At 41.6% G+C, this 24063-nt stretch overlaps 1 long non-coding RNA gene across 1 annotated transcript; it reads right to left on the bottom strand.

Moving 5' to 3' along the window:
* Positions 1–2470: 2470 nt before the first annotated feature.
* Positions 2471–24056, bottom strand: LOC109118448. The gene is made up of 3 exons (XR_002025763.1): positions 23884–24056; positions 3884–4067; positions 2471–2846 (listed from the first exon to the last, which is right to left on the bottom strand). It is a non-coding gene; the product is annotated as an uncharacterized LOC109118448 (long non-coding RNA).
* Between the last annotated feature and the right edge of the window lie 7 nt (positions 24057–24063).

Raw genomic sequence — 24063 nt, 5'->3', positions numbered from 1 at the left:
AAAAAAAAAAAAAAAAAAGACAAAAATTATTACTTGTAGTTGAGCACAACTGTTAACCTCTGCATGTATTTGATTTTGTTGTGATATATTGCAATTAGCATCATTTTGTCACAATAACTTGACCCCAAACTGTCTTGGAGTCATTAGTTTTCGTGGAACTCAACAAGTGCTCAATGGATATATGTGGAACGCTCTACAATAAAACACGGCCATTAAATGCAGTGCATGAGTCTTGTTTGAACTTGATTTAAACAAACCAATTATAAAAGAACACTTATAAGACAATCTAGAAAATTTTAATATAGGCTATGGATGACAAATGATATTAGTAAGTTGTCATTTTCTTAGGTGTGACAACTTTTTAATTATATTAAAAGTATCCTTTCCTATAGAAATGAAATGCATTGTGAAGTGTTTACAGGTACAGTGATAGAATGACAGAGATTTGCTTAAAACAACCCAGGAAAAAAGTGTGGAGAAACAAAAGACAGAATAATAAATGGTAGTCATTTTTTTTTTCTGGTACCGGGGATTGAACTCGGGCCCTTTCGCTTTTGAGGCAGGCAGTGGAACCACTGAGCCACATCCCCAGCCAATTATTTTTAAAACATTTTTATTAGTACATACTTGCAGTGCATAACGGTTACATTCATTGTGGAGAACTGGGGCCTGTACATAACACATCTTACATCTCCTTCCCCTCCCGCCCTCCCGGTTCCCTCCAGTTCTACACTAATCATTGTTGAAGCCTGTGACACAAACATGGCATTCCATTATATCTCGTAATTCTATGTTTTACTGTAATACCTAAGATAAAAAGTGAAACTTGCAGATAGAAAAACGTTTAGTTATTTCAGTTAACCTGCCTTATAAAATACCATACTCCTCTATTACTATGAGTTTATTCTGCATTTCCTGAAAATTGGTCATCTTATCTACGACATCAAGAGCAAAACACCCCATTCTCAGTAGCCAGATGGTTGGTTGTTGCCTATGGATTCTCACTCTGCATGCATGACGTTCCCCTCTCAGTGGCCTTTTCTCAGGGACACTTCCCTTTCTCAGGCAAACTCTTCAATGACTTCCTGGAGACAACACATCATTGGAATGTATTTGTAAAGTGCTTTTCCTGGAATTCAAAGTATAATGTCATACAGAATGCCTCTGCACCTTTCTGCCTATGTAGCCAGTCTCTAGCAAGTATTCCCCTTTCTTGTCGCTAAGTCCTTTCACTAATCCTTGTAGAGATTTCAGGTACCATTTAATCCCAGTGTTGGATTAGATAAATCAGTTAGCCTCTTAGAGGCTCAAATTCTTCATTTATATAAGATGAGGCTAGCGTAGGAGGTCCCTAGGAGAATTTCACAGGATAATATGTATGCTCCTATTCTGTGTGTTTGTGCTACATTGAAGGTATTCAAGAAATAAGGCTTTTCCTCCACAGTGGTTATGCCTGCTCCTGAAAGCCCCAGGACAAAACCCAGTGCTGACACAGCCAGGCCCTGAAGGTAAGACACAGGTGATGTGACTTGCTGAGGGGCCGAACCATTGCCTCACTTATTTGTTTTTGGAATATGATGTAGAGATAGTAAAAGGCAACAATCTCACAATTCTATGCTTTTTGACCTATCAAACCTGTCTAAGACACCACGGCTCGTGTAATATGCAACTGTGTACAATTGCAGATAGGCGTCCCAACTCACTTCCTGCCTCTTTCTCACCAGCCCCTCCATTACTTTCATTCTGCTTCCACTTTTCAACTTTGAGTGTACATGGAAATTATAGAAATATTGAGTGTTCATGATATACGTCAAAGTTGATGTGTCTAACAGTGCTTTGTTAACTGGAAAGTGTACGTAGAACTTTTATTTTATTGCTTTACTTTTCAGAACAGGAATTATCCTACACGCACCACATACCCTTTGTTAAGATACAGGGTGTTTCACTGGTTGGTTCTGTTCACATTCCAGGGCATGAAGGAATTAGCGGTAATTTAGGAAGCTAGCTGGCCTCCCACCATGACTGACATACACATGATTCTCTGCAGAGATAATTCTCACTCCAAAGCATGCTACCTATACTTACACCTAAAAAATAACTTAGCTACGAATTCTCACATGTCACTCAGTGTGTTTGCCCATGTAACTTTTGGTTTGGGGATTGTACCTGAAACCATGCCGTGTTTCTTTGGTCCTGACATATAAGTCTTATCTCTCCAGAATGGCAGGTCTGCAGGCTTCTGACTGAGCCTCAATTTCAACGGCTCTGGAGGACTCTTGGAGGTGCCCTCCAGAACCCTATTGGTATTTCAATAACGATATCTCTCTTCCCAACTTGAGCTCTGGACCTACTAAGAAACAAAACCAAAGGGCAGGAGAACTGGGGCCTGTACATAACACATCTTACATCTCCTTCCCCTCCCGCCCTCCCGGTTCCCTCCAGTTCTACACTAATCATTGTTGAAGCCTGTGACACAAACATGGCATTCCATTATATCTCGTAATTCTATGTTTTACTGTAATACCTAAGATAAAAAGTGAAACTTGCAGATAGAAAAACGTTTAGTTATTTCAGTTAACCTGCCTTATAAAATACCATACTCCTCTATTACTATGAGTTTATTCTGCATTTCCTGAAAATTGGTCATCTTATCTACGACATCAAGAGCAAAACACCCCATTCTCAGTAGCCAGATGGTTGGTTGTTGCCTATGGATTCTCACTCTGCATGCATGACGTTCCCCTCTCAGTGGCCTTTTCTCAGGGACACTTCCCTTTCTCAGGCAAACTCTTCAATGACTTCCTGGAGACAACACATCATTGGAATGTATTTGTAAAGTGCTTTTCCTGGAATTCAAAGTATAATGTCATACAGAATGCCTCTGCACCTTTCTGCCTATGTAGCCAGTCTCTAGCAAGTATTCCCCTTTCTTGTCGCTAAGTCCTTTCACTAATCCTTGTAGAGATTTCAGGTACCATTTAATCCCAGTGTTGGATTAGATAAATCAGTTAGCCTCTTAGAGGCTCAAATTCTTCATTTATATAAGATGAGGCTAGCGTAGGAGGTCCCTAGGAGAATTTCACAGGATAATATGTATGCTCCTATTCTGTGTGTTTGTGCTACATTGAAGGTATTCAAGAAATAAGGCTTTTCCTCCACAGTGGTTATGCCTGCTCCTGAAAGCCCCAGGACAAAACCCAGTGCTGACACAGCCAGGCCCTGAAGGTAAGACACAGGTGATGTGACTTGCTGAGGGGCCGAACCATTGCCTCACTTATTTGTTTTTGGAATATGATGTAGAGATAGTAAAAGGCAACAATCTCACAATTCTATGCTTTTTGACCTATCAAACCTGTCTAAGACACCACGGCTCGTGTAATATGCAACTGTGTACAATTGCAGATAGGCGTCCCAACTCACTTCCTGCCTCTTTCTCACCAGCCCCTCCATTACTTTCATTCTGCTTCCACTTTTCAACTTTGAGTGTACATGGAAATTATAGAAATATTGAGTGTTCATGATATACGTCAAAGTTGATGTGTCTAACAGTGCTTTGTTAACTGGAAAGTGTACGTAGAACTTTTATTTTATTGCTTTACTTTTCAGAACAGGAATTATCCTACACGCACCACATACCCTTTGTTAAGATACAGGGTGTTTCACTGGTTGGTTCTGTTCACATTCCAGGGCATGAAGGAATTAGCGGTAATTTAGGAAGCTAGCTGGCCTCCCACCATGACTGACATACACATGATTCTCTGCAGAGATAATTCTCACTCCAAAGCATGCTACCTATACTTACACCTAAAAAATAACTTAGCTACGAATTCTCACATGTCACTCAGTGTGTTTGCCCATGTAACTTTTGGTTTGGGGATTGTACCTGAAACCATGCCGTGTTTCTTTGGTCCTGACATATAAGTCTTATCTCTCCAGAATGGCAGGTCTGCAGGCTTCTGACTGAGCCTCAATTTCAACGGCTCTGGAGGACTCTTGGAGGTGCCCTCCAGAACCCTATTGGTATTTCAATAACGATATCTCTCTTCCCAACTTGAGCTCTGGACCTACTAAGAAACAAAACCAAAGGGCAAGTAGTTAGAGTCTAACATATCACACTTATTACTGATAAAATTTAGGTTGGAAGATCTAACTTATAGCTATTGGCAAATGGAACCTCAAATTTAGGAACAACCCAGGCAAGGCTATGCTAGGCAGAGACGAACCTCTCTAAAGGTCCGCAGGCTGCCGTGTGGGACTGAACACAACTTATACTCACAGCAGACCAGCCTTCTCCCCAGTGGTCAAAGCAAGGCACGGCCAAACTCTCAGATTCTCTTCCAAATTCACTAAGCAGGGAAGGAATTCTGCCAAGGGCCAGTCCTAATCAAGAACCGTTCTTTTCCCTCAATGTCTTCTAGAGGCCCATGTTTATAGAGTAACACTTTCCTTCCAGAAAGATAGCTGGTCACCTTCTAATCTAGTCTGTTCTAACAAAGTCACTAAAACACCTCTTTTCCAAACCCTTTCTGGTGTTTACCACAAATTGAAGTTGTGTTCTGGCATTCGCACCTCCCACACAGTAGTCACTTCTTCCGTTTATCTAATACCAAACGCCTACTCGTGGCCAGCTGCAGTCTGAGGGCACACAAGGGATAGTGACTTGTATCTAGCATTTCCTTCAAAACATTTTTAAGGGTGCAACACGTCCCTCTTTTGTCCTCATGTAGCCAATGTTCTAGTGGCAACTTCCATATTTTTGGACCTCAGGGTGACTCAGTACACCTGGCCCCACAAAACAATAAATGGAAAGCCTAATTATTGCATATTTTTAAGTCTGTTCCATTTATATGAGTCATACCATTAAGTCAATACACAGTTTCATTTTAAACCTTTAATCAGTTACATAAATACCAAAAGGTTCACTCTGAACCTGTGTGATATTAAGGTTTTTCCTTGTTCTGTAAACTTTCATTCTTGGATTACACATTTTTAGGAAGACTGCCAACTCTTCTTTAGCCCTGTCTTTCTCTGAGCAGTGTGGGTGGGTGTGTGTGTGTGTGTGTGTGTGTTGTCAGCATCCTGGTGCTGCAAATAAAAGTCACCTTTCCTGTTTTCTCAACAACTTGAATCAACTCCAATTTTCCACTGGTTCCCTTGTTAGTATTTAGTATGCATGATTTCCTGGACTGTTCAGTAAACTTCCCACTCTACAGAACTTTCCAAGACACCCAGGGCATATTACATGGGGGAAGGGGGAAACTTTCTGACTCCTCAGAGACCCAGCCTCTTTCTTTGAGGACCTAGCTGCTGGGTGAGGGTGTTCAAGGGAACCTGGCTGGTAGTCTGAGCTCCCTTCCTCTTCCTGATAACACTTAATACTTCCTGCTGGGAAGTATGCACCGTCAGAATTTTAATGACTTGCTCCTTTGTCTTTCTCCATCCCTGGTCAGTGAATCTTTCCCAGGCAAAAACCTTGTCCTGTTCTTTTGATCTCTCAATTATCTTCTGACTCCTAGTGGGAGCTCAGTTAATATTTAAGGAAAGATGGAAGAAAGACATGCCAGGCAGGAACCAGGCTCCAGTATTCCTGAAGAGCAGCACCTCTCTGTAGAGAGCTGTTCCACGCACTTTCCCATGGCTGCCCCCCACCCCTCTCTCTCTCTGTCCTTCCCATGTCCATTCAACAGCATCCAGGCAGAACATCCGTTCCGGGCACACCTCCTGAAGGAGCCCCACACAGGTACACGCACACGGGCGCGCGCATACACGCAAACACTCACAATCATTCTCCGTCTCGCTTCCCTTATCCTCACAGCCTGCTATGATTTTGGCTGCTTATTTAGAGCTCCCTGAGGAACAATAGCTTCAGGATCTTAAATGATACCCGATAAGCATTAATTGAGTGGCTAAATGAGGAGAGAGGAGGGAAATCTCACCTTTCCATTTCAGCCTACTTAATTGACACTTTAAAATGCCCTTCACAAAGAGAACGGAAGCGGTCCTTCTGTCCTTTGCTGGCCTGTTCACCTAGCCCTTTAACGTGCACTGCAGGACACATCATTAGTGGGAGAACAGGGGAGGTGAGTAAGAGATGTCTCCAGCCACCGATCCTTCAACACACAAGGCTATAAGGAAAGTGGGGATCCTGAGATGTGCAGAGACAGCTCCAGCCACGCCCCCATGTTTAATAAAGGATGGACAGAGTTCTGATATGGTGATGGAAACACATTTTGCACAGATACCCACAGGCTGCAAGCAGCGATGGAGGCTTACCTAGGGTCCATCATCACCCCGTAGACAGGTGGCACCATGAGACCTCAGGGACCCCTGGGAGAAGGGACACACTGTTTGGGTGTGGCAGGTGGCCCAAGGTTCAGAGAAGGGGATATGTGGCTGTGGATCACCCCATAAGACGCTGACCATCTTTCCTTAGTCAACAGATGGTGCGCCCCAGACTCTGATATCTGAGAAGCACTTCTCTGTCATTTCATGTGTCCAGATGTTGACCATTTGTCTTTTCTGTCATTAACACACAATCACTTAATACTGGAAGCATAAAACATGAGAGGCTATCCTCTGAAATATTTGCTAGGTCACGAAGGGCATTAAACACTTGTTTCCAGTGTTAGTGAAACTAAAGCAGAGTTTGTAGGTCAATGACAGAGGAATCTGAAATGCCTACAGTTACTGAAGGAAGCCAAATGCTACAGAAATCCCATGGGCACCTTTCCACCTTCCTGTTTCACTGCCTGAAAAAACAACTTCTGGAATGTACTGATTGAGTCCAACCATCTCAACAAAACAACATCAAGTACACTCTGAAGGTGTACAAAACGTATCTCTCTGTAATGAGTAATTCCGAGGCCAGATCCTACTCATACAGTCTTCCACCTTGATGACGGAGAAAAGATTCATTTGGCTTTCTGACTTTTTTAGCCCATTATATGTGTTACAAGATGATACTACTAGGTGAGCTCATACTGAGTGTGTTTTTTAACATTTGATATTTTTATTGAATTAATCTTTAAGCCAACTGTTTCTCTGTTGGGGGCAAACCATTTGATGGATTTGCAAGGGAGGTGATGGAGGAAGAGTGGCATAAAACAACATAGCTTCAAGGAGGGACACTCGTATGCACATTAATATAACTAGTTTTCCTAACTGGACGAGATGCATTTACCAAGATGAGGTTGCCTTTGGAGAAGATGTACCACTCTAAGAAATACAGCATACATACACGTATTGGTTTGTTGAAAGTTTGGGGGCCGGTTCTGTCTAATCCCATCTCACCCAGCAACTGTTTCATGAAGAAACTTGGTGACCAAGTCTTCTATCCCGGTAGTTTGGGGTACCCTGCACTGTTAGAAAGGAGACTTCCAAAGTGGCATGAGAGAGGCAGAAGGCTGAGCGAAGCCCTGGAGCACAGGTGGTTGTCTCTAGGTCTAGTTAGTTACCACTGTAGCTGCAGCCCATGAGCAGTGCCCCCACAGGTTCTCTGCATTTCTGCACTTGAGCATTGGGCTCTGTCTGTCTCACACCAGCGATTTTTGAACTTAATCACTTCCCTACACATTTGCAAGGATTAAGATGTGTTATGTGCACTCCCCATGATGAATGCAATCATTATGTACAGCAAACACGCACTAATAAAAATTATTTTTAAAAATTATAAAAAGGGGGCCAGGGTTTTAGCTCAGTGGTTCTGCCACCTGCATCGCAAGCACAAGGACCTGAGTTCCATCCCGGTACCAAAAAGATAAAATTAAATTATAAAAGGATCTACTAAAACCATGGATGGCTCGTGAGTAGTTTTCTGGATTGGGAGGAAGGTCCTCAGTGTAGGCATGAGGAACTGCAGGAAACATAGAGGTGGAAGGAGTGGGAGTCTGGGCAGCAGTTGAGAACACAGAGCTAATTCTTTCAAATATTATCCTGTTCCACACATAGAATTAGGCCTTGTGCCTGTATATAAGTTTTGTTAGTGTGTGTTTGTGTGTTCCTGTCCCTGTGGTTTCTTTTGGGGCTGCAGGACAGACATAAAGACCTTACATGTAGGAAAAAAAGCAAGAAGAGAAGCTGGATGTGACTTAGTCCCACGCAATCAGGGATAAACTACGGGGGTCCTGATGCCAGTTGACAGAGGGACTCAGACCTTACATTCCAGTGGGAAAGCTCTGAGGCTTGTTCTATACCAGCACTGTCCAACAGATATAGGAAAGGAATCACCTATGTTGTTTAGTAGTCGTGTTTTTAAAAATAAAATGATACAAGTGAAATTGATTTAATTAATATATATTTTACTAACCTCATACCTCTGAATTATCATCATGTCAACACAGAATCAATATAAAGATTAACAAGGTTATATTTTTACCATTTTGGGATCGTGTCGGAAATCAAGTGTATGTTTCACATTTGGAGCACAGCTTAATTCTGATTAGATACATTTTGAATCTCTGCTAGCCAATGAGGCTAGCAATTACCGTGTAACTACTTCTTCTTTTAGAGAAGTTTTACACTGCCAGGTTTCCAATGGGATTGAGCCTGACCTGCCCACAGTGCAATCTTTGAATGGTGTACCATATCCAGACTTCCTTCCCTCCTTGAATGATTTCTTAACTCTTTTGCCAGTGCTTCCTTGAATAATCTACCAAATTAACTGTTTGTTCTTATATCCTGTCTCCAGATCATATCCTAGGAACTCAACCAAAAACAGGGCACAAAACCTGTCAGTACTAAGGACAGCTACATCTCCTATTAGTGATGTTATTCTCAATGATGAACTTTCCTTCTGTTATTTTTACATGGAGTAAATTGCATTCTGTGCTGTGACATTCTTTTTTATTATTATTTTATTGGTACATTTAATGTATACAGTACAATGACGTTCATTATTGAAAATTTGTACCTTTACATAATCAATCTTGGTTTTTATTTTTTCACCAATCCCTGCCCTCCATTCAAACCCTCTCTTCCTCCCTCCCTAACTACAAAGACTTTGTTCCCATTATTTTTCATTTTCCCATATTAATTCTACTCCCTTCTTCCCTTTCACCTACCCCTCCTGTTTCCCCTTCCTCTTGGTCCCTTTTCTTCCTATTTCACATTATCTATTATACCTTTTAGTCCTTATTTACACTTTCAGTTTCTCACACTAGAGAAACTATTTGGTATTTACACATGCATGTCCTATTTACATCACTTAAGAGTATGGCCTCAATGTGCATCAATTTAGCTATAAATGTCTCTAGTTTCTCATTTTGTATGGCTGAGTAGTATTCCATTTTATAACACACACACACACACACACACACACTCACACACATTTTCTTTATCCAGTCTCCCGTTGATGGGCAATTGGGCTACTTCCAAGTTTTAACTATTATAAATTGTGCTGCTATGAAATGGGTGCACATATATCACTATGGTATGATTCTTTTAATTCTTTAGGGAAGATACCCAGCAGGAAAATAGCTGGGTCAAAAGGGACTTCCAATCCTAGTTCTTTGAGGTGTCTCCATAGTGCTTTCCACAGTAGTTGCACCAGTCGTCCCACCAGCAGTGCAGCAGGGTCCTCCTTCCTCACAGCCCCTCCAGCATTTGTCATTGGTTGATTTCATGATAGCAGCCATTCTTTCTGGGGTGGAATCTCAGTGTTGTTTTCATTTGCATTTCTCGAATGACCAGTGGTGCTGAACATTTTTTCGTATGTTTATTTCCTATTTCGACTTCTTTGTCTGAGAAATATCTGTTCCTTTCAGATGCCCAATTTTGGATTGGGTCTTTAAATTTGGGGAGTCTGATTTTTTTAAGTTCTTTATATATTCTAGACAGTAGACTTTTGTCTGAGGAACAGCTGGTGAAAAGTTTTTCCCATACTGTGGGTTGTCTTTTCACACTGTTGGTTGTTTCTCTTGCTGTAAAGAAGCTTTTTTATCAGAACAGATCCCACTTGTTGATTGTTTGTGCTAGTTCATGGGCAACTGATGTTTTGTTCATAAAATCTTTTCCTACACCAATGTCTTCAAGAGTCCTACCTAACCTCTCTTCCAGCCAGTTTAGTGTTTCTGTTTTAATATTTAGATCTTTAAACCATTTTGATTTTAGTTGAGTGCATGGTGGGAAATATAGGTCTAGTTTTAATCTTTGGCAAGTTGAAACCCAGTGTTTCTAGCACCATTTATTGAAGAGGCTATCTTTCCTCCAGTGAGGGTATTTGGATCCTCTGTGAAAGTTGAGGTGGCTGAGTGTTCTGAAGTTGTTTTGGCATCTTCCAATCTGTTCCACTTGTCATCAGGTCTGTTTCTTTGCCAGAACCATGTTGTTTTTATTACAGTAGCTTTGTAGTATAGTTTCAAGTTCTCTTTATTGCTGAAAATTGCTTTTGCTATTCTAGGTCTCTTCTTGTTCCAAATGAATTTTTTGATTCTTTGGATTGTTTTCTCAAGGTCTGTGAAGTATGCTGCTGGGATTTCAATTGGGATTGCATTGAATCTATATAGCAGTTTTGGAAGTATGACCATTTTCACCATGCTGACTCTGCCTAGCCAGGAGCAAGGGATGTCTTTCCATTTTCTGTTATCCTCATCAATTCATTTTTTCAGAGTGCTGTAGTTTTCAGAGCAGAAGTCTTTGATTTCTTTTGTTAGGTTGATTCCTAGGTATTTCAATTATTTGAATGCTATTACGAAAGGAATTGATTGCCCCATTTCTCTGTCAATGTTTCCCTTGTGCAGAAAACCTATGACCTTTGTGTGTTGACCTTGTATCCAGCTACTTTACTGAATTTGGTTATTAAGTCTAGAAGACTTTTGGTGGAGCTCTTGATGTCTTCTAAATAGAGAATCATGTCACCTGCAAATAATGACAATCTGACTTCTTCATTTCCTATCTTCATTTTTTCATTTCTTTCTCTTATCTATTTGCTGTGGCTAATGTTTCCAAAACTATATTGAACAGGAGTGGTGATAGTGAACATCCTTGTCTTCTTCCTGATTTTAGTGTGAAGATTTCAGCTTTTGACCATTTAGTATGATATTGGCTGTTGGTTTTTCACAGATGGCTTTATCAGATTGAAGTAGAGACTGTCTATTCAAATTTTCTGTAGGGTTTTTATCATAAATGTGTGTTGGATTTTTGTCAAATGCTTTTTCTGCATCTATTGAGATTATCATATTTTTTTATCCTTGGCTCTATATCAATCAATGAAATTGAAAATGTAATTAAAAACTTACCAACCAAGAGAAGCCCAGGTCCTGCTGGCTTTACTGCTGAATTCTATAAGACATTTATATAGGAACTACTGCCACTGCTGTCTAAACTCTTCAATGAAATTGAAAGGGAAGCAATACTCCCAAATTCATTCCTGGAAGCAAGCACCAACTTGTTTCCCAACTCAGAGAAAGACCCAACCAAAAAAGAGAATGATAGGCCAATCTCACTAATGAACATAGATGCAAAAATCCTTAATAATGGTCCGGGAATTTAGCTCAGCAGTTCGGTGGCCTGCCTTGCAAGCGCAAGGACCCGAGTTCAATCCTCAGTACCAAACAAAAAAAAAAAAGAAAAAGAAAAAAATCCTTAATAAGATACTGGCAAATAGAATGCAGAAGAACATCACGAAGATTATATACCCTGACCAAGTGGGATTCATCCCAGGGATGCAGGAATGGTTCAACATACTCTGTCCATTCTTGAGCCGAAATAGCAGATGAGAGGATGCCCCATCCAGAGGCCAAAATGGTGGGAGCAGAAGCAGTGCTACAAAGACAACTCTGGCCTGCACAGGGGCGCTCTCACAAAGGCTACCACAGCAACGTGGCTGTGTGACATTGAGGCTTGGGCAGAAGAACATAAGGGATGCACTTGTCCCTGCAGACAGTCAGCTTCCCGTTACCAAAGCAAGAGGAGAGAGTGCCAGGTGCCACAATTTTATATTTAGAAGAAAATTTAAATTTTTGTAAATACAGGTGGTAAGGTCAGGACACCCAGATCACATGTGTATTATGTCTCGATCTGCTTTCTCAGAAGGATGACTTCAGAGAATCTTCTACCTATGCTGCTGAGAACAATAAAGAAAAGCCATGGCCAGTAGAGATACAGACTGATTGCTAGCACTGTCCATAAATTCCTCCAGGAGAGAAGAGTCAGGCATGACTTACAGCACTGTCAGACAACTCATAAAACAGCTCTGCATACGTGTGCAGCAAAGACAAGAGAGCAATTTCATGCTGGTGAGCACTGAAACAGCCGAGAAGAAACCGGACCCCATAATGTCTACACATATTAAAATCTTTTGTCAATTATTTATCTAATGAAAATGGAAATAATTTCCCTCTTGCTTATTTATAGTCTGTCTCCAATTCTCTTATGCAAAATGGAATAGTCCTTTGAGAACCTAGCTGAATATCTCCACACACATTTCTCCTCAAGCCATTATTTCCCCAAGTAGCTAATACATTTCAACCTCCATGTGCCAGACACTTCTTGTAGGAACTAAATGTCCTATCTAACCTTAACTCCTAAAACCATGTGTCTTCATACCTTGTCCAAAACATAAACTTAAAATAATAATATTCCATTTTGGTTTTCCACAATAACGTATACTCTAAAATTACTCTAAGGTCATCATTAACCTCCCATCCTATAATCAAAGGATTTCTCTTATTCTCCTCCAGCTTGAGTTTTTTTACAGCATTCAACATATTAAACAACCTTATCTTTGTTCATGCCATTTCAACATTTAGTAGTTACTCTAAGAACTATCTAAACATTTTAAATACATTAGAAAATACAATAAAAGCCCCTGCCCTTATAGAGTTTACATTATAGGAGATAAGACACCATAAACCATGAATCTAAGTGTTATATTGTTATCTAAAATGTCCCCTCAGTGCTTATTGTGTTTAGGGCTTGGTTGCCAGCTGATGGGGTTTCTGGGTCACGTGGACTCTGACTTCATCAGCTAATCCAATCATGATATCATAACTTGGTGGCATTATTGGGAAGTGACGGATACAGGAGGTGGGGCTTAGTTGAAGAGAGGATCATGGGAGCAGCACCTGGGCGATCATATCTGGCCCTTTGGCTCCTTCCTCTTTCTTGTTCTTCCCTTCTCTCTCTGCTGCCCAGCTGCCATAAGTAAGCACCTTTCCTCCGCATGCCCTTTTGCCGTGATGGTTTGCCTTACCACAGCCCAGAAACAGTGAAACAAAATTACTAGGGACTGATACCTCCGAAATGGTGAGTCAAAATAAATCTTCCCTGCTTTAAATCGTTTATGTCAGGAATTTTGTCACAATGATGGAAGGTTGCTACACACACACACACACACACACACACACCACACACACACACACATACACACACAAAGTTGATTAACACATAAAATAAATAGCGGAGTATATTTTGAAGATGAGACTAAACTGCCCTTTCGGGACCATAAGGAAAGACCTGGGCTTTGGAGGCAGGAGTGAGTAGGTCCGAGGCTGGAAGACAAGCAAAAGAATCCCCAAATACTCTGTAAATTCCTAAGCACCACAAAATGCGTAACAGAAAACAGTTGGGGTGTTGCTGCACAGCTAAGGCTAGAAGGTTCTAGCCCTCAAATCCACCCCTCCCACGCCTTTCCTCCCCTCTCCTCTCTCCTGCCCCCATGTGCTGAGTTCTGCCAGATAATCCCCTCAGCCTTCAAGCTGCCCTCCATGCTGGAGCCCCTCTCTTCCTCTCCTCTGTCTCATACTCCACGTCACTGGCTGGGGGATCATCCTCTAAAATATAAATCAAGTCCTGCCATTACCTTTTTGCTAAAATAGACATCCTAAATTGGCAATATGCTTTCTAAAAATCCCTGATAATATATACACTGAGATCCAGGCTCATCTACTGATAGAAGCCCACCTAGAAGAAACACAAAAGGATTATTTTTCTCTTGAAACAAGTGCAAAATGCTACTTCTTTTAAAGGAGTTCTGATACACTTGTCATTCCTTTAGGAGCTACCTGCAGTTGACGTAAACAGCAGATTCTAAGAAACAGATGGTTGATAGATCTAAGCTAATTTGACAGAAACCTAGACAATCACAAGCAGTTGGTTTGGGATTTTTTAGAGCTGGCACCAAGATATGTAAATCACGTGAAGTGAGCTTTACTTCCCGGAAGTTGAGGAACTGCAAATTAACCCTCACTTTGACAGGGCTAAGAGCAAAGGAAGTGCGTAACAGCCCAATCAGACACATTGAGTCAACTGCTATTCCTGAGCAATGGTGAGTTTTGCCTCGGCTCTGAAGCAAATCGATAATGAATGATGTAGGCATTGGTGCTTGGGGAGGTGAGGTGGGGGCTGGGATTCCTCAAAGCAGCACAATTGAGGGAAGAAACTGCGTTGTGGGTGAGGGGATGAATGTCACCATCAAGAAAACCAGGCTGACAAGCATCAGATCTGAGAGATGAGTTAATAATGAGAGTGAGTTTCCAGAATCGTGAAATACTGTAATGACAATTGCTAACGCCTCTGGCCTGCATGGGATATGCAAGAAACTAAGCACCTTACATCAATGTAAGACTTTGCTATTTCTTTTTCTTTAAATGTTATTATTTTTCAGTGTTCACATTTACTCCTCTTCACTTCTTTAAGCTTTTTCCTTGGGTAAATGAGGAAACGGGGGCACAGAGTAATTAGGTAACTTGCCTGAGCGTAAAGAGTAAGTGGTAAAGGAATGACTCAAGCCCAGGTAAGGGAGCCTAGAAACCAGAAAATGAGGTGTGAGTCAGAAAGTGCCAAGATGGAGGTCAGGGTGGAGAATGGTGTGAGTGGACAAAAAGAGCTACAGAATGCTGAATTCTCCTTTTCCTTGTGTGTCACAGGAGTAAAAACAGCAGCTGAGAACACGCAGGTAAGGGGATTACAGACAGACTCTGCTCAGTTATGCAGGACACTCTTATTGGGTTCCTCCTGTATGCTAGGTGCTGTTGTAGGAAAAGTAGATAAAGTGGGGGAAAAAAGTAGATTAAAAATAGTTGAAAAAGTAGACAAAAGTATTTGCCTTACTTATAACTGGATAATAACATACTAAATATTAAACAATAAAGACATAGACCTCATGCACCCTGCCCTCACAGCCGGCTCTTTTCAAGGCAAAACCTCACTGGAATCAGATTACGAAAATTAAGGGAAGGGTCAAGGAGAAAAATAACAGCTTTCTACTCTTCAGGCCAACCCCCTTCCTCTCTTTAGCAAAGATGCTAAAGGTAAAAGTAGCTCTTATTCTGTTTGTGCAGGGGCTCAGATTTGTAACACAATCAAAATCACTAGGCTAACAGCCTCACCTCCGGTGTTTTCAGTACGTGCACTCGCGCACAAAGTTGTCTGGGCTGTGCTCGAATATCTTTCAGGAAAGAAAGCATTACTTCCCAATGCAACCCACACTGAGAAACGAACTTTTTATTTTTATTTTCTACATTTGTTTACCCGATATTGATTGCTGCTAGAGTTCACCTTGACCCTGAGTCTGCCATTAAAATGATCTTTTATCCTCAGTTTTGGATTATCCTCAAATTAATAAAAAATATCTTCTGCAGAAGTGATCTCAAAGCTGTGCTCTGTAAAGCCCTGGGTGTTTTGAGGAAGGGCTCACGGGTGTTGAAGTGTGTGGGTACAAGAGAAAACCTACAGACCTATTAAGCTTAGATCTCAGATGTCTCCCCGGAAGTCTCAGATATTCAGAGGTGGGACTTTGGGAACTCAGTAGCTAAATGTGTGTTAGGAGGTGGGACTTAACTGGAGGTGGTCACTGGGCTGCCTCCTCCCTTCTTCCTCTGCTTCCTCGTTACCATGAGTTGAGCGATTTCCTCTACTATACCCTTCTGCCCTACTGATTCTGCCTTGGAATGAACCAACCATAAACCAAATCCTCAGAAAACCAGGAGCCAAAATAAAATTTGCTTTTAAATTGCAGGTCAGGAAAGTGACTAATGCAAGACCCAACAGACAAGGACTTGAGAACTCAAACTCTTCTCTGTGACAACTGGAGTAGGACAACCTTTTTCTGTTTCATTGGAAGGGGTTGTAGAAGAAGAAAAATGTTTGAAAAACCCCAATATCTGATATCTATCCCAAGTCATATGCACAAATGTTGAATTGAACCAAATTGAGAACAGGGTCCTAAGACACATTTCAGTGCACATTGAGAGCAAACACTCATATCATGGGAACAGAGGAAAAATGAGTCGTGAACCAAGCTCAACCCTTCCATCCAGATCACCAAGACTTAAGGGCGGTCCTGCAAATGACTTCCTGAAACTGTCAGTGTGTTATGAGCTCTGTCACCATTCTGTCACTGTCATTTGTTTTCAGCCCTGGTTCGACATTTGAATCAGCAGGGAAGTTTTTTAGTCACTGCTGCTGGGATATAACCAAGAGAAATGAAAAAAAAATTCAGCATTGAACCCAAGGCCTTCACACTGAGCTACATCCCCATTATTTTTAAGACAGGGTCTCACTAAATTGCTAAATTGCCCAGGCTGGGTTTGAACTTGTGATCACCCAGCATTATCCTCCCAAAAATGCTAGGATCACAAGTGTGTGCCACCAGGTCCATCCTGAGATGCTCCTTTAATATTCCTTCCTGGAATGATGCCTGCTGTGTTCGTTACTTTTCTCTCATTGCTGAGACAAAATACCTGATACCTAAATTTCGACAGGGAAAAGTTGATTTGGCCTACAGTTCATAGAGGTTTCAGTTCATAATCAGCTGGCTCCGAGGCAGGTGGCATGGCAGACAAGTCTTGCAGTAAAGAAACAGTTCATGGCAGCCAGACAAGGGATCTTAACAATGCCTTTCTTTTATCTTATTCGGACTACCAGGATTAGGGCGGTGCCAAACCAATCACCCCAGTGTAGTGGCTTAGCAATCACATACCTTTAATCCTAGTATCACGTACTTTAGACTCAGCCACCTATTACCGCATCTGGCTTTGGGGGTACATCTAAACACAAGCCTTAACACCTGCTATTAATGTTGACCTACAGTTCGCAAGTACTTCCCTTTCCTCTTTTGAGACTTGTACTAGTTAACATTCCCAGTTTTCACCTCCCCTCCTTCTTGCCTATGGCCCTTCACTGACCCTCAGCAGGAGCAGGCACTGTCATTCCAAAAGTTCTTTCTACATCCTGGCCTAGAACCAGGAACCTCTCAAGGAAAACTGCTTTGTCACTATCTTTTCATTCGTCAAAGAGTATACCTGGGAAAATTCACTACAGACTATGAAGTCCTTCCTACATTCCTGAGCTGTTGTTTCCTCTCCATGATGTTGAGGTCACTTTCAGAGTTCTGCTCCATCACTTATGTCTGTAGGCCTTGAGCAATGGGTCTATGTCTCGCCTTTCCCACCTACTGTGGCCTGGGAACACTCTTTTTCAATGTTCAAGAGCCTGAGGAACCTTTTGGCTGCCAGGCCGGAATTGCTCACTTTCCCATTTAGGAGTTGGAATATCACTGGTTAAGACTCATAGCTTTCTTTTTTCTGCCTTGGGCACTGGGAACAGACCTGACCACATTAAACCTTATGCCTTGCCCCAGGGAGTGCTCGTGAGTCCTAGCTCCTTTGAATCATTAGGTCCTGAAAGACTTAGCTTCTACAACTAGTAATTAAGAACACAGGCCTTGTTTCCAGACAAAGCTGATTGGGAATCCTGATTCTACCCACTTGGTAGGAGAGTAGCCTTGGGCAAATCATGTTTTCTAAGCCTGGTATTTTTGCCTACCTAGTAAAGATAATACAGTCTATCTAGAAGGACTGTAAAAAGATTGTGACAGCAAATGTCAAGTGCTTGACTCAGAGTGAGGGTGAAATAAATTGCTAGTGATTGTCTACCCAGGCAGATAGTTTTAAGACTGAGAGACCTAGCCCCTGCTCCAATAGCCTCCTGATGGCACATGGGCTTACTATCTCCAAACACTTTCACACCAGGTACCTGCCTGTATTCTTCAAAAAGAACAGTCTTCTCGGGGAGGCAGAGAGAATGATCCTTTCTCTCATCAGCCCCAGCAATGTCCTGGCAGTGATGTAATCGGAGCTTCTCCTCAGTTCCAATCCCACTACCTCGTCCCTCCCTGGTCCTTCCTTCCCATTCCTGGAGACAGGGCCTCCTGGAATCTTCACAGAATCCCTGTGCTGTGACAGCTAGATTTCATCACATTGTTTGGCCATTAAATCTCAGAAGAGCCTATCTCAAAACTGGCCACTTTTTCCACCAACTGTACACAGGAAGTTTATAATTCACTATCACCTGGAATAGAATGTGTTGCTCAATATAGCATCTGGTATCTGACAGGAAGTTTGGATTAAATCATTAAGAAGCATTAAAGCTTCACCTATTAAAGTTTTCCCACTCCGTTTAAATACTTCTTTTTTGTGTGGCTTATCAGTCAGAAATGGTTTCCTTTTCTTGCCCTATGCATTCCTATAATAGCTACCTTTACTAAATGTTTACGGATTGTTTCAAGTGAATTGACTAGCATCTTCCCAAAATTCACATCCCCTAGAAACACAGGATGAAATCTTATTTGAAAATACAGTCATGCATTCCTTAACAATGGGGATACATTCTGGGAAATCCGTCATTAGACAATTTTATCATTGTTACAACATCATAGCGTGTACTTAACACAGGCATACAGGGTATAGCCTATCATACACCCAGGCAATACAGCAAATATGAATACATACATACAAAGGGAAAGAGAGCAAGGGAGCAGAGGGGAGGTAAAAGGGCAGGGGGAGTTGGAGATGAAGGAAAGGAGGGAGTGGGGGGGAGAGGGAAGAAAGTGAACATGTGTCGAGCCTTGGACTATAATGAATGAAATAATGTAACATTAAGTAAGCACAAGGGAAAATTACGCAATCAAGAGACTCAGTAAACACAAGATGCATGATGCTGCTGCCAGCCTAACACAGCATACTGTTTTACAGCAAACATTTTTATAAGTAGACATATACCCAAAAATAACAATGAGAGTATAATACAGCCAGGCATGGTGTCACAAACCTGGAATCCCAACACTCTGAGAAGCTGAGGCAAGAGGATCACAAATTGGAGCCCAACCTGGGCAATCTAGTGGCTTAGCAAGACCCTATGTCAAGATTTTTTTCTAAATTTTAAATATTGGGGTATATATCTCAGTATGAAAGCTCTGGATTCAATTCCTAGTACAAAAAAAAAAGTACAATATAGTGAATATATAGACCAGCAACACTGTCATTTATTATCAAGTATTACATACTGTATATGGTATACTGTAAACAACTGGCAGCACAGTGGGTTTATTTACACTAGCATAACCTCAAATGTGTGAGTAATAAGTACAATACAGTATCGTAACAGCTATAACATGACTAGGTACAGAAAAAGTGGTCCACTGTTTTCTGAAATGTCATTACGGGGCTCATACTACAGTGTCTTTACAGATGTTATTGAGTTAAGTAAGACGAGGCCATACTGGAGGAGGGTGATCCCTTAATTCAATAGTTGGTGTTCTATAACAAGGTAATCTGGACACAGAAGCTGAGGAGAACGTAATGGAGGAGAGTAGGTGAAGAGGGAGACAGATTTCAAGTGTTGCTGCCTCAAGCCAAGGGAGACCAGAGATTACCGACAGCTACCAGGGGCTAGGAAGAGGTAAGGAAAAATTCTTCCCTAAAGCCTTCGGAAAGAGCACAGTCCTTCTGATTTCAGACAGCTAACCTCCAGGTTTCTGCCATTTTTTTACTTTTATTGAGTTTATTGGTACATTTTAGGTATACAGTACAATTACGTTCATTATTGGGATCTTGTACCTCTACATGACAGGACTTGGTTCTCATTTTTTCCCCTTATCCCTGCCCTCCCTTCACCCCCTCCTCCCCTCACCATTTACAAACACTTTAATTCCACTTTTTAATTTTCTCACATTTTTTTCTTTTCCTTTATTACCTTCCCCTTCCCCTTCCCACTTTCCCTACACCATTAACCCTTTTCTTCCTATTTCACATGGTCAATTATATCATCAGGATCTCATGTCCTATTATAGCTTTTCACACCAGAGAAACTATTCGGTATTTACACATGTGACTTATTTATTTCATTAGGAGTATATCCTCAGTATGTATCCTTCTGCCCTTTTAAGACACCTAGTTTGTAGTGACTTGTTAGGGCAGCCCTAGGGAAGGGACACACCACGTTGCATGAGTCACATGCCACACCTTATCCTTATCCACTAGGACATGCTGCCTCTATTTGTAGCACTGCAACTGTATCCTTTCCAGTACATTTATTAGACACTACGTATCTCACAGAAGGAGGCAGATGGTGTACCTAGAAGTTGAGGTGGAGAGGGAGGTTGTGTGAAATGGAAAAGCTGTGGGATTATTAACATATACAACAGGCAGGCCTCTTTTCAAGAAAAGATGTCCAATCCTCCATATAGCCTGACCCCGTGATTTAGCAGAGAAGGGGAAATGAGTTTACTGATGAAGGAAATAGGATGCATTAGATAGCAAGAGTTGGAAACCTCAAGACCCAATACAATCTAGCTCTGTGATTGGCACATGGCATTCAGATGTGGTTGCTTTGATCCAGAAAGTTGGTCTTGGGAACATTGAGAACATAATCTAAAAAGCAAAACATTAAACTTTTAGTTATTAAAAAACTCTCTCGGGCCGGGGACTTAGCTCATTGGTTCCTCTCTGCCTGCCTCACAAGCACAAGGTCCCAAGTTTGATCCCCGGTACCAAAAAAACAAAAACCTCTCTTAGTCTTATTCAAGGCCTGTTCCTTATTTTATTACCCATACGTCTCACCCAGAGCATACACTTATCTTTTTAGTGGGCCAATTAGATAAGTAAATAAATATTGAGGAGATTGGAGGTGTGAGAAATGAAATGATGGTCAGAGAGTAGTCAGACGTACAGTAAAGGGCATCAAGGAAGAGATAAGAATCAGAGATTTCTGCCACTAATACGTGGTTAAAAGCCATAAGAGAAGCAAATGTGGCCCTATGTCATTATTTGTGAAATCTTGGTAGTGATCCTGGTGTGTAAAATTCTTTACATTTAGGTGAGTGTTACGGTTTCTATCTAGATGTCCCCCCAAAGCCTCATTGGTGGGCTTCTGGGAGGTGACTTGATCATGGGGTGTGGCACACTTCAGTGGTTTTGTCCACTAATGAGTTTAGAGCTCTATAGCGACGTGATTTGGGAGCTGAAGCCTGGCAGGAGGAGATGGGCCGCTGGGGTCTATTTCCCTCCCTTCTCCCTTCATCCCTCTCTCTGCTTCCTGACCGCCACAAAGAACTCTCCATGCCATTCTGCTTCAGACAAACTGTGAGCCAAAATAAACCTTTTTACCCTTAATTTTCAGGTGTCAGATATTGTGTCTCAGTGATGAAGAAAGTAACTTAAGATAGTGGGTTTGAAACATTTTGTTTTAAAAAGAGCAACAGCAAATCTCAAAATGGTCTGTCAAATCGGCAACTTTCAAATCCCTGGCTTTGATGGATTCTGAACCCTCTCCTTCATCAGCAAAGATGACTAGGTCATGGTGAAACCCTTTGGGCTGGCGTGCAAATAAACCAATAAAGCCCTTATGGACAGAGCCTGTGGAAATAAACAATCAAAGTCATAAAATATTCATTTTCTTGGGCTCTGTACTCCTGTTTCTTGGGCTTTTGTGTAAGGGCAGTGATAATTAGAAAGAAAAAGGGTACAGAATATGTAGGTGAAAAATCCTGTGCAAAGAAGGAAGAAAGTTCTGACAAATATTTTTTATCAATGACAAATTAGAAATAATATAAAGAGGGACCAGGGACTTAGCTGAGTGGTTTCACCGCCTGCTTTGCAAGTTCAAGGTCCTGAGTTCAATCTCCAGTACCAAAAAAGAAAGAAAGAAATAATATAAGGTAAAATGGGGCAAGCTCACCATGCTCCTATTCTGGTGAGGCACCTCATCTCTGCCCGCATGGTGGTGTAACCTCCAGCTCCTCTCTCTGACTCCAACCTCCCTCTGCAGTCCAAGTTCAGCAGTGAGCTTTCAAGATGAAATGTCCCCAAACTCACTGCTACCACCCTGATCTGAACTACCACCTGCCAGAGCCTGGATTATGGCAATAGCTCCCTAACCAGTGCCTGTTGTCCACCTTCCTGCCCCCCAGCACAACAGTGGAAGTGCCCTTTTCGACTCATAAATCGGATCATGTCACTCTGCTCAGAAGCCTCCAGTGGCTACCTATATGACTCAGAGTAAACCCATATGACTCAGAGCCAAGTCAACCCAAGTCACAATGCACACTGGAGTTTGTCTCCTTAGTCACACAGTTCGCTAGCTGTACCCTCCACTCACAGTGCTCCTTCTGCCTGTGTCTACCTGCCCCACTCGTACACTTGCTTAAATGGGAACTCAAATCCCTCTTCTCAGTGAGGTCTTCATTGACCACCATATTTTAAATTTTAACACATTACACAGCCCCGTCCTACTCCTCTGTTTCATTGTATTCTCTTAGCATTTATCTGCTTCTAATGTATTAAATAATTCTCATTTTAAAAATTTCCAATGTCTACCTTTTCTACCCAAACATACATGCACTAGAATATAAATTCCAGGAGGAAAGGGATTTTTATTTTTGTTCTCAATTGTTTTCCCAGCACCTAGAACAATGTCTGGAACATATCTGATACTCAGTAAATAGTTATTAAATAAAGAACAACAGTTAAGTAAATTGGGTTATATCAAGATGATGGATATCAAGATGATGGAGGATTAAGCAATCAGAAAAAAGATTGTATTTGTGCTATGTATCAATATGGGAACAGCACCTGGTATAATGTTATTGTAAAAAGTAAAAGCCCTATGTTGTGATTAAAACTACATAGGTGTGCCTTTGGCAACATTATTCTTTTCTGATTCTTTTGCTTTCCTTTAAATGTTGGGGTTCCCAAGTTGGCCCTGGGTCCTCTTGTCAGTTTAATTTTCCCTTGTAGTTTCTAATACCACCCTATTTATTTCTGGCTTATTTAGCATGTTGTTCAAACAACCATTTTAGACTCAGCCCTGAATCTGGAGTTTATCGTGGCTTTTGTATACACTGCTATTTTTTGTTTGTTTGGTTGTAGACAGGGTCTTGCAGTTTGTAGACCGGGGTGGGCTTGAACAAGTAAGTAGCCCAGGCTGGTTTCAGACTGGCATGATGCTCCTGTCTCGGCCTCCCGATTGCTGGGATTACAGACCTGTGGCAGGATACCAACCAGGCTTCCGATATTGATGAGAATACCCTTCTGGGCATAAATCATCTTTTCATCAGTCTCTGCCAATAAAATGGAGAACTCTTACAACACAAGATGCCTAGATACATTAGTGAGGACTCAATGTTTGAGTAATAAAAGACAATAATGAACAAATAACAAATTGAATAATGTGTCAAACACATCTAAGAACTTTTTGATCCCAGCAGCTCTATAAGGTAGACCTATCTTCATTACAAGATTAATACTGAAGGAAAAATATATTTATAATGACTAGTGAAAGAAAAGCGTACACACTGCCAAAGTGGTGGTATTGTAGGTAATTTATTTTTTCGCTTATAAAATTGTAACACTATAATGATACGATGTGTGCGCATATGTGAACATGTACGTCATCGTGCGTGACAAAATAATTTAAAAACTTGAGCCAGGAATTTAGCTCAGTGGCACCGTGCTTGCCTCGCAAGCCCAAGATCCTGAGTTTGATCCCCGATACAAAAACAAAACAAAACAAAATTTGAATAGGTAAAAACAGCAACAGGAAACTGTAGGGCAGGGTCTAGGGAAGGAGAGGACCCGGAAGGTTCCTACAAGCCGAGAGGCGACTCACCGAAGACAGTAGTCAGCCAACACCTCGAGTGATTGCCCCGAAGAGCTGCGACGGCTCCACCCCCGGAAACGCTTCCTTATCGGAAGGCCATCCCGCTGCTTTATGCAAACTACTTTAGGGGGCGTGGCTTGAGGTGCCGCCCACTGTGGGCGGACCACTCCTGATAAGGCTCCAACTGCG

The sequence above is a fragment of the Fukomys damarensis genome, unplaced genomic scaffold, assembly GCF_012274545.1.
Source record: "Fukomys damarensis isolate Sample0158 unplaced genomic scaffold, DMR_v1.0_HiC HiC_scaffold_33, whole genome shotgun sequence".
NCBI classification, from domain to species: Eukaryota; Metazoa; Chordata; class Mammalia; order Rodentia; family Bathyergidae; genus Fukomys; species Fukomys damarensis.
The sequence above is the reverse complement of the archived record's forward strand: the minus strand, read 5'-3'. Positions and strand labels throughout refer to the sequence as shown.